Below are 12,290 nucleotides of genomic sequence, written 5' to 3'. Positions count from 1 at the left end.
TGTATGCGGAACTCACGCTCGGTTTGTAGTACAGTAGTGATGGGAGTGATTCTTTTCAGAGAATCGGTACTTTTGAACACATCCTTTTAATGAACCGGTTCTTTTTAATTTTCTTCTTTATTTATTATGTTTTTCTCCGACAGTGCAATCTATCAGTGCAGTGATTTTATTGCAACAAATAATATAACATTTACTAGCAAAAAGCGAAATAAAAAAGGGAAATTCTGAAATGAACAAAATCATGCACCATAGAAGAGTCTTACAAGCAAATTAATTATTAAAGTTCTTAAATCAATTCAAATACACATCAATATCTTTCTTTAAGAAAGAATAGGCTCAGAAATCCACTTGAGTGGTTCTATGTCAGCATGTGGTAGGCCTACACAACAAACCGAAAAAATAAAAATAAAGAATTACACCAAGGACACTTACCAATAAATTGTTTTATATATTTTTTTATAAACTGGTTTGTTGTGTACCACGTGATGAACCACTCAATTTCTCATTTAATTTATAATTCAGTGTAAAGTCATAAGGAATCTAGTGATCATTTACGTTTATTATTATTATTGTTATTTATGACGGCTATATAGTCTATATATAATAATAATAATAATAATAATAATATATGTCTAACTTCTTTTTCGCCCTATCAGTTGCCTCCAAATTCTCTTCCTATCAATTCAAAAATCGATTCCCAAATCATTACTAATCGGACTTGTCCGAAAGAGGCAGTTCTCTGTTCTGTGAGTTGGTGACTCAAGAACCGCTCGACCGATTCAGACTGATCTTTTTTTTTTTCTTTTTTTTTTTTTACATAAATAACAAGACAACACATTAAAACAGATGCACGCATGTGAAATTTAGCTAGAAGGAAACATAAATTAATTATGTAATATTTGTGATGTATTCTTTTTTTAGTATTCAAACAATCCAAACAAAACCGATTCAGACTGATCTGTGAACAAATCGTTGAGAACCGAATAAAACTGATTCATTGAAAAGAACCGACTCAAACGAACGATTCAATCACGAATCGGACGTCGCTATCATCATACAGTCAGTCAGTTTGCAAGCAGAGAGAGAGAGCGAGAGAGAGAGAGAGAGAGAGAGAGAGAGAGGGGAGGAGGACGACGACGACGACGAGGAGCAGCAGCGCTTATCTACAGGCACAATCATCAGCGCATCACTGACTGACCCGCTACCGCAAGACACGGATGTGCAATCGTCGCGCCGCGCCGCTGTCACATCATGCGTTCGTCAGCGTATGTATCGATGAATGTGTTTTGAGACGCTGTTTCGCCGCAGCAGGGCCAGAGATACACCGCTGAAGCGAGTGGCAGTGGCGTTAACGTTAGCTCCTGGAGGTCAGTATCTCTTTCATTCCCATTCTCACTTATTGTAACTGATATATGATGGTTTGCTCTGGGTCAGTGGTGCAGTGTTTGTATAGAAGGTGGCTTCGTTATAACGGTGTAGAAATGTACGCAGCTGCTTGTGTAAGCAGCTTTGACAGCTAGCTATTTGATCCTGTTAGCTACTGCTAGCAGCTGATCGTTGTTTTTCACTGTATAAACGTGTGTTACGCTGTATCTCTGCTCATAATATATGACCAAAGACTCTTAAATGTTAGGAGAGCCTAATAACAAGGCTGTCGATAGGCAGAACTCTCATCATTAATCGATGCCCTCTTACTCAGTGCATTTGATGAGGCTGAATGTTATACACAGTAGTTTAACATCACACCCGTTTCCAGATCTGCACCCATTCTTTTGATTCTTGCAAAATCCTCTACAGATCTCCGCCTTTTTGTCCTCCGGAGCAGAGGTCATAAGGACACAGGTTTTCTCTCCAGAGGGGGTTAGGATGTAGTGCTGTAGTCATGTCATCATGTTGTCATGATGATGATGATGATGATGATGATGAAGTGACACAGGAAAAGCTTGTCTGTATCACGCAGTGTCACCTCTCTGACTTTGTAAACCTTTTTTGTTTTGGAATATCTGCGACACCAGGCTGTGTATAAGATGACTTGGGTGGTGTTGTTACTCTCTTGGGTGAAATGTGAGACAGCTTTTTGCCTTTGTCAGTTCAGCCTGTTTCCTGTCACCGTTTGCAAAGTATTCCTTTTATTCAGTGGAAGAATCCATTCGAGTGAGCTTATAAAATCACAATATATTATGAGCACTAATTTGGGTGTAGAAGTACAATTCAGTTTACTACTTGATGCTGCCTTTGATATAGCCTAGTTCATCACTGTGTGTCAAAAGGCGAAGTGTCTGTTAAAAGTCAAATAATATGTTAAAATCCCTGTACAGGATTAACTCTGGACGAAAGGCATAATTATATTCACAGCAATAGACTTTCATCTCTCGTATATTAATGGGTCAGGTGAGGGTAAGTAGTAGAAGTGTCAGTATACATTAATTCTGGAATTTATCTCCCACTCTGTGTCTCTCCCTTTGAAAAGTTTCATTTTTATAATGATATGAAATCTGTGTGAATGAGTGATTCTCAGTCCATGCTGTAAGTGAATAGTTCATACTGTATTTTGAATGAGGAATATGGGATAAATGTCAGAAATGAACGGAATGTATTAAAATCGTTTAATGCACTGCTAGCCGTGGATTATCCCGCTTATACCATGGTCATTTGCCAGCATTGACATGTTAAGCTATCATTTATGTTTGCAGTGCTAAATTAAACTGGAAGGGTTAAAATGTTAGTTTTGTCAGCTACACCCCAGAGACAGAGATTAAGTAGGTGGCGGTGCGGGAAGGTTATGGCTGTGCAATTAATCGTATTTCGATTTTTGCTTCCAACGATTATGAAAACAAGATAATCAAGGTAAAACAATTATTGTGCCGCTGCCTCATAATGTCCAGCTCACCTTCCTTTTCTTCACAGCGGTGCACTTTCGTTCCTCACTAAGCTAAACTTAACATCCAAATCAGCCGAATAACTGAGTGATGTAAAATGCAATCTACTGTTGATAAAGCGGGACGTGCTTTATATGAAAGGGGTGGTATAATGCCCCTTTTTACAATGTGTAGAATAAGTCTCTGTTGTCCCCAGAGTGTGTATGTGAAGTTTTAGCTCAAAAAAACCCACAGATAATTTTTTACAGCATGTTAAAATTGTCCCTTTTTGAGGGTCAGTAAAACGCGTGTGTATCCCTTTAAATGCAAATGAGCTGCTGCTCCCGGCACAGAGGGCGGAGCTTCAAGAGCTTGTGTGTGTTAGCAGCTCTGATTACCTCACGCAGACAAGCACTAAAATGTCAGAAACTGTTCTGCCTTTTATGTTTAAACTGGAGTCGGACAATGATGGAGAGACTCAAGAAGAAGTGACAATGTAGAATGCAACAGAATGTTTCTGAATGGTTAGTTGATGAATTTATGTAGCTTATGTGGAGGTAACTATCTTCAATTAGCATATTCTGTCATAATAATCTATAAAATCGCTTGTGTGGGAAGTTGGGAACTGTTGTAAGATGCTTACAGAGTGACATGCTATTGCATTTGTGTTACGTACTGTATTGCATGTGAAAAGACAGAAGCGACAGCGTGAGCACACTCAGACAAATGTGCTCTACTACAACAACTCTTCCTCTTCACAACATGGACTGCATGTTCCCCGGGGGGGTTTATGTAAATTTTAGGGTTAGCGATGTCACTATCCCGGGAGGAATGTTGTGTAGTCCCCACCAGCCATATGTTGTTGTCCTTAAAAATTATTTCTTTAAAAGCAAACATCTTCCTTTGCTTTGAACTTTGAGCGTTGTAACTTTGCAGACGTTGTTTATGCTCAAACAGCAACATTACACACTAAATAAAGTTAGAAAAGTGAAATTTGATTGGATCCGTGCAGCTCTTAAAGTGACAGCAGCCAACATTAATGACTGCTGCAGTCATGAATGTTAATCAAACAAGAAAAGACTCTTGAATGAATAACTTCTGTAGTTTTAAATAAGGATTAGCCTATATAAATGTATACAGCAGTGTTATTATTTTACATTTGATTGCTTTATTCCGTTTCTGTTGTAGGCTATTACTTTTCTGAATACCACTGTTAGTACATCTTCCTGAAAAACCTAAAGCACTGTTTATTTAATTTGTATTTTTGTTCTATTGTGTTTTTTTTGTCGGTTTTGTTTGTAATTGCTTTCTTTGTCCTTATTTTATTGCTGACTGTTTACTTGTCTTCTGACTGTAAATGTTTTGAGGACTTTTAGTTACATTAATTAACATATTCGTTTTTGCTGAATTGATAATTGGGAAGTTTCACTGACATTTAAAAGTACTCGTATCATGAAGTAAGATTTTGATCATATCTCCCATCAATAATCGTGTTAAATAATCGTGATTTCAATATTTAAACAAATAAATAAATATATAGTGAAGAATTAGTTAAGAAAATGCAAAACTGTGAAAAAATCTAATAAAATTCTGGCCCTGATGAATGACTGATGTTTTGATGTTTATGTCCTATCTTAAACATTTCATCTGTCACTGTTAGTTTTCCCTCCCTGACAGAGTTAAGCTAATTTTAGAGGTTTGAATGCAATTGCACAGTCATTTCTCCTTCTTGGGTGTGGTTGCTGTCTATCCTCAAACATAAAAGATGGAGATCTTTATCAGGTCTCCCTAAGCAAGTTGTCGGATATGACTCAACATTATAGGGATATTTCACTAGTCTCATAAATATTCAGTAGCAACTGCCTGAGAGAAATTCAACTCCAAGACTTGGAGGTTGTTTTAGTTATAGATTTATGAGAAAACCAATGAGATTACCATATAATTTGTTTCTCTGTTATTGATTGGCCAGTCAAAATGCTTATTTTATCTTGAGCACAGCAGTAGCTTAAGGGGTGTGCTGTGAGCATGTGTGCTGCCAACGGGTGGGATGGCTTTTGGCGATCAGCCTCTCTTCTTCCACATCAACAAGTCTGAGTAATGCATCGCTACTGGCTTTAACAGTTTACACTGTATTTCTCCAAAACTGTTTTTTTGGGGGGAAATTACAGGCAAATATTACATCTCATGGCAAACTGTGCAAACTCATTAATAGGAATGACCATGGGTTTGTGTAGCACCTTGTCAGAATAAATGCATAAGAATATTAGGGATACAAAACTATACTTTTAGGCTGCTTGTGTTTCATGAAACAGCTGGACTGAGTGAGCTCTGCATTTTTTTTTCTTCCAGAGGAGCTGTATTTTGACGCAAACAGAAATTAAAGCTTTTTTAACAGTTGAGGGGGTTTCTTTAATTTTAGTGTAACACTAAAGCCGTCAAAAAGTAGACTAATTTCAGAAAATAACTGAAAGTGATTTATGTAGCGAGTATTTCTTCTAGTAACAGCAATAAATTCTACAGTGGTTTGAGAATTGTTGTGACCATCGCATGTTATTATTTATATACCATTATATACGTGCTACATTTAGTTTTTTTTTTTTTTTTTTTTCATATTTATTAGTTTTTTTATATTTATATTTCAATTTTAAACATTTTTGAATTAGAGTTTTCATCTGATATGGATATTGTATTTAATTTCAGATGTATTTAATTTAACAAAAACTATTTTTAAATAGTTTGTTTTTATTCAGGTTTGTTTTCTATCATACTGTAGCATGTTTAAATTGAATCAAGCCCAACGGGTATATTTTGTAACAATTTTGAACAATGTAGTAGGTCACTCTTTTATTCTGCTTCATTGCCTGTATTGCAAAAGCTTTATAAGTTTATAAGTAGGTTTATTGTGCATTCTCAATGTGGTGTGTGGGGGTGCTAGTGAGAAATAGGCTTAAAAGTTAATCTCAGTGATGATGCTCATCTAGGTAGAATGAATATGGGCTGCAAAATAAATACATGCCTCTTATGCGTCACAGATGGATGTGTGAAGACTTGTTTTATATTGTTTGTTGTGTTGCTGCATGACTGGATAAATAGAGAATCACGATTTTTTTTGTTTCAAACAGAGATCACGATTCTCCCACGATCCTGAACAGACAACAAAACAAAAATAACGTGGTTTACCAGAGGTTCTGACAAAATGTTTAATTGCTGCAGTCTATTTAAAATGTTGTTCATAGTTTGAATGTACTGGTGTGATTTTGTCAATAGTTCAAAAGACACATGTGAATTGTGGTCATTTAGGAATGAGATTGCGTGGGTTTTTGAATCAAGATTGGGATTTATTTTTTACGTGCAGCTCTAGTGTGTGTGGACTGTGGACTGGACCATATTCGCCTTTGTGCATCTTTTGTTGCCTTGTAGCCAGTAAGTTGACTATTGACCACATCACATCAAATGTTTTGTCAGTGCTAATCCATTTTAAGTGGCTCCTTAAGGATTAAGATCATAGTTCTTTGCTACTTCGAAAAAAGGCCTTTTGCAAACCAGCTGTGAAAAGTGGAGGTAAAAAACCTTAGTCTTAGGATTTTTTGAAAAAGCCTCAGGGTGATGTTAACCCTACTGAGCCATGTGATATAATCTGCAGTCTTTATGTGAATTGTTGAGACGTGGAAGCATTTGATGCTAAGAAAAAGAACATGCTCATAGGTCAAAGTAAAATGTCATGTTTAGATTTAGACTTTCCAGAGTTTCATAGTATTCATTGTTTAATGAATACACATTAAAGGGAAAATCACTTCCTTAAAAAAATGAGTTCACATAATTTAAATTGCCACAATATTGACATAAAAGTAAAATTAATTACACATTTACTGATAAAACAAAATAAAATTCTTCCATATCTAGACTATAATGAAGAAAGAGAGTAAAAAGAGTTTCAATTTACAGACTGCTTATCTTTACAAGAGCTAAATATTCCCAAGCATGTGCTTCAAGACTATAAAGCCAATAAGAGAGTAGGCTATTCCCCCGCCTAGAAGACAAATACTTTTCCAGTTACACATACCAGCATAATGAAAGGTATACCATAACCAAGCATGAAGAGCGATAGACGTCTCAGGATGAAGCTGGTTACACTGTTTGTTATCTGTGAAGAGAATTCACAGCAGCAGGTATTATTATATTGCTGGCACTTTAAGACCTAATGCACAGATCCAATGTATTGACACATTTTCTCCCAACTGTTTACATTCACTTACTCACTGACATGAATACTCACAAAGATGGCCATTTTGACAGAAGCAGCATACAGCCTCAGGCTTCAGAGAAAGCTTTTAAGAGGCACGTCCCTTTAAAAATAGTGTCTTCACTTACTCATCCAAGAGGAAAAACATGCTCAGTGTTTGACGTCCTCTTGAGGTGCACATTGATTCTCCTCGTAGTGACCAAGTGTGATTCTTTTCAGCTACGGTTCACTCTAATGTACAGCAGAATCTTAACATATTTCTCTTTGTTCTTTCTTTGCAGTCATACTAACAGACCAGTTGAGTTCTGATCATTTAAGACATTTTTTCGACTTTCGGAAACACATGAAAAGCCCTAAACTTCAGTCAGATCCATTACAGACGATGAAAGGCTTTACTGTGGAGAACTGAATGCAATAGCTGATTTATGATTTGCTAAGGCATTTGTTTGTTAATTTCTCTGAATGGAAAGAAGCAATTAGCCTTGCTCATTTTCGTTTTGCTCACGCTCGTTTTATTGGCCAAAGGCTGTTCATTGTCTTTATGTGTATGATTGGGACAGTGTATTGTCTGTTTAAAATAGCTGTCACAGCTGTGCTCATGAAAAGAGACCATATTGGTTTCCACGGCGACCGTGTGGAATCTCATTACCCGAGGCTGATTGTAGAGCCATGAGGCAGCCACACTATGATTGACAGAGGACGAGATCATGTCACGTTTCCAATAGACTCATGCACATATATATGTTTCCTGGAGGTGATGAGGTCTGGGATTTGTTTTACGCTACCTAATTAACCGGGTAGTTTAGTAAAATAGAGGGCACATTGAGTGCGTCATTACTTTACAGCTGCCCTTTATTGGCTTTGGATTAAATCTGTTCTATGAGATGCTTCAGGGAAGTTATAACAAAAGCTAAAGTAAAAGTGTTTCTGTTGTGTGTGCAGCTTTGGGAGATTATGAAATGAAACACAAAGGTCTATATTATAATGTTGCTAATTAAAATATTTTATTTTTTTTACATTTTTATGAGCTTGCTTGCAGATGGTACACGACGAGCATTTGTGGTTAAAAAGTATATATATATATATATTTTTTTTTTTAGAACATGACTGATCGTTTCGCTAGATAAGACCCTTATTTCTCGACTGGGATCGTGTAGAGACTTTGAAACTGCATTGAGACGGACATTTGAACCTTCTTTGAACATTGGAATAGTTGAATAGCCATTGAAGTCCATTCTGTGTAGAAAAATCCTGGAATGTTTTCCTCAAAAAAAATTATTTATTTTCAACTGAAGAAAGAAAGACATGGATATCTTGGATGACATCGGGGTGAGTAAATTATCAGCAATTTTTTTTTTAAAGTGAACTAATCCTTTAAGTCAAGATCGTGCGTCTTCAGAAACGTCTCTTAACGAGAAAAAAACCCTGCAGTTGTGGCCCAAAACAGTTTACAATGAAGTCTATGTCATTGGCTTTTAAAATTCAGCCAGGATTGTAATTTGATTGTCTTGTAAGATTAGTAAGAAGATTTAAGTTACGATTTTCTGCAAAAATATTACGTAAATTTACGAGTAAAATGCATAATCTTTACCTTTGGAAATGTAACTTAGTAAGAGTATAAGTATTCCATTTAAGTATTCCTCTGGTAAAGTACAAATGACCCTAAATAAATTAAGTATAATTACTCATATACTTTACACCCCTGCCCTACTTTAAATGTCTGTTTTTAGGCATCCCAAAGCTCCTAGAAGCCTCCGCTGCAAGTGCAAGTGATTCATGTCGAGTCAGTTGTGAGAGCTGTGATTTAAGAAAAGAACAACACATAGGTCCTGGTGTCAGATGAGCCGGGTGATGCTTAGAGGAAGAAATAGAGGCGTTATTGATCTGTTAGTCACAAACCATCTATCTTCTCTCCTCCCTTCCACCACCTCTTCCCATCTGAGCTGTTGAGAGTGACGGAGGAAGAGCAGAAAGTGCCACTCCAGCAGAAAGAAGAGGCTACTAATCACAGTGTGAACCCTTTGGCTCCTCTCACATTAATACATCCTATTGGACAATGCCAAACTTGCTAACTGGGCTAGTCATTCAAAAGCAGTTTGATTCAAGTTTCAAGATAGATTTATTTCAGTTCTATCTAAAATAAAATATTTCCAGTCTTCCAGTGGACGTGACTAAGTGTAATATGTTTTGAGGGAGTCTTGCAGAGGATAGTATTTTCCTTCATGTTTTGAGAAAAAGATATTTAAATAATTCTTAGGTTTGACATGATTATGTATACTGCAATCAGAAACTATTAAGTAACAGTCAAGTAAAAAGAAAAGACCGCTCATTTTCATTTTTTAAAAGTTATTATATGCTTCTAAATATTATGCCTTCAATTGTTCACCCTTGAACAAGATACATAACCTGCATTAACTGTGACTAGCCACAACAGAGAATAGTTAGTTAGTTAAGTAATGTTAGTTTCTTTGCACACTCTCTCTGTTTCTTCGCCGCCATGAAATCAAAATTGACACTATTTACTTTAACACATATTACAATTGAACAATTAACCCGTGCAAGTTAATACACAGAAAAAAATCTGAAAATTTGCTTACACACTGGAAAGGCGTTTCCTCTCTGATGACGTCAGTTTGACAGCTTGGGTTGAATATCCTTAACCACTCCTCCAACCGTCAGTCTGCTATGATCGAGGGATGGAGAGGAGGAGTGCTAAAATAAAACCCCGCCCACTATTCAATATTCTGTTTCACTATAAATCACAACACTGAACTGAAGTCGTTTGCAACTTCTAGTTCACGAGGACTTTAATAAACACAAAATATATTTAGCTGTGGTGCACAAATCTTGACAAATGAACTTGAATGTCTACTATAGAGTGAGTACCTGCTCAGTGTTGACCCTGAGGAGATGCTGCTGAATGCAGAAGTCCTTGTTTCGTGAGCCATATGTAGTTACATAATATTGCATAATACCATCATTGCTATGAAGGGTTCTGCTTTTGGGGCCACATGAGTTCTATTTAAAGCTGCAGTCTGTAACTTTTTTGGGTTCAAAATTATCCAAAATAATTTTTTGAGCAAGTACATAACCAGCCAGTGTTCAAAACTATCTGCTTGCCTTAGCTTGATTTTAAACGGTAAGCTTGTAATAATATTTTTAATTCCAGTGGTACTGGTGGATATCCACAGGAAATTCGAGCATGTCTTTGCGTCATTACGTCACATGTGTACACATATAAAGAAGGTGTCTCGGCTAGTAGGCTATATTGCACGTGAGGATGTTGGTGGTGGAGATTTATAGCCTTTTCATGAGTCTATTGGAAACGTGACATGATCTCGTCCTCTGTCAATCATAGTGTGGCTGCCTCATGGCTCTACAATTGATATGATTAAATTTATCAATTAGATGACGGATCCAGAAAGTTTCAAACGACAATCACCAGTGACAACTGGAGATTCACCCGTTGTAAAATGCATAAGACTTCGGAGTGGCTACAGGAAAAAAAAAGAGACTGCAACCGGGCCCATGTGAAAACAAGGATAAATATCGAAGGGCATTAAATGTAGTCATGCAATGCTGATGTTGTTAACATTAACAATTTGAGAACAAAGTATAATTTGCACGGATTAGATTTAATCAGTGCAATTTCCTGCAATGCTTTTTTCCCCTTCCACAAAACAAAAGTGGATGTTACTCACTTGTTCAGACGACATTTTCCGGTGAAAATTCTTATGTTGGTCATACTTCCAAAAAGTAGAATCTGTGATTCCGAATGACAGTATCCACACCGGCGCGGTGATTGACAGACGCACATTTTCCTAAAAAAATTCATTAATCCGTGCTGTGCCGTGCCGAGGCACAACCCACGTAAAGTTGATAATTCTGCGAATAACTGCAATTGCAGATTTCGAACAGAGATGGCGACAAAGAGGAAAAACTACGGACTGCAGCTTTAACGAGCACCTATTATGCTTTTTTATTTTACCCTTCCTTTAGTGTGTAATATAGCTGTTTGTGCATGTAAACGATCTGCAAAGCTACAAAGCATAAAATTCACGCTTTGTAGTCCTGCTATCCTGCCGTGACTTAGCTACGTCATCATGTTTCACACTTCGGCCCAGCCTGGAAGAACAGCTGACTAAGTGGTTTTGCTATGCTGAGGTGATGCTGTTTTTTTTCCTTTCTCACTTGTATGGACTTCCAATACCGACGCCATAGTTACAATAGATATAAGACTGTTGCGGCTGCTCATGAAGCCTCGGAAGCTGAAACATGGTTATGATAATAGGCGTTACATGTCAAAAATGTGTTCAAAGCAGTTGACCAGTCACAACAGACTGGGCCAGCTTACCAATCAGTAGAGACTGGGCATTTTGGAAAGCCGGGCTGACATGAACAAAAACAGAGTGTTTCAGGCAGAGGGTGAAAAGAGGTGCTGCATCATTGTACAGTATGTGAAAAATAATGTGTTTATTAAACTTTGAATCATGCAAATATATTCTAGCACACCCCAAAAATAAAATGATGAACTTGTAAATAAGCGTAATATAGGCTCTTTAATTCTGAGCTGTGATGTCAAGAAATTACTTCCAACCATTATAGGTGTCTTTCTGTGTGTGAGAGCGTGATGGAGAACTCTCTGCAGAGCAGAGTACCCAGAACTTCAGATAAGCACTGGCCCACTTCTGGGTCAATACTGAAAAAACTGAGACTGCAGTAAGGCAGAAGAATCTGCTTCTGAAACGGCATCTGGCTCTCATTTCATAATTATTGTTCTGTTTACAACCTTTCACATGATGAGTGTCTTAATGTTTGCTTTAGTTAACAAAGTACATTGAACCAGAAGCATGTCCTGCTTGAGTAAATTGCATGTTGACATAGACAATACAGCTATTTTATTGACTTTTAACAGGTTGAAATGTGGAAATTATATCATTCAAACCGGATATTGAGCAAAGTGTGTTTCTCTTGGATGAAATCTGACATGATCTTGCTTTCGTTAGTATTTACATTGAGGCAGGTGCTAATGCATGGGCATTAACACATGAGGAACACAAATGGCAAATCCATGTGGTGAGGACACAGCTGGGCTCCAATCCCTTTAGTTTATCATTGTGTGTGTGTGTTTACATTTGCTGCTGAGCCTTCTGTCAAGATGTGTTAGAGAAGACTGCAGGCTTGGCTTG

General features: G+C 37.1%; 1 protein-coding gene across 30 annotated transcripts in view; it reads left to right on the top strand.

The window, feature by feature from the left end:
- The first annotated feature begins 1,071 nt into the window (after positions 1–1,071).
- madd (MAP-kinase activating death domain) overlaps positions 1,072–12,290 on the top strand; it is a 58,447-nt gene continuing 47,228 nt past the window's right edge. For 20 of the 30 annotated variants that reach the window (XM_079866976.1, XM_079866968.1, XM_079866975.1 and 17 more), the window contains exon 1: positions 1,072–1,367. The gene's annotated coding sequence lies outside the window, so the exon portion shown is untranslated. The remainder of the gene's footprint in view (positions 1,368–12,290) is intronic. The other 10 variants (XM_079866980.1, XM_079866984.1, XM_079866982.1 and 7 more) reach the window with 1 other exon arrangement.

This window comes from Squalius cephalus (genome assembly GCF_949319135.1).
Source record: "Squalius cephalus genome assembly, chromosome: 3".
Classification (NCBI taxonomy): domain Eukaryota; kingdom Metazoa; phylum Chordata; class Actinopteri; order Cypriniformes; family Leuciscidae; genus Squalius; species Squalius cephalus.
The sequence above is the reverse complement of the archived record's forward strand: the minus strand, read 5'-3'. Positions and strand labels throughout refer to the sequence as shown.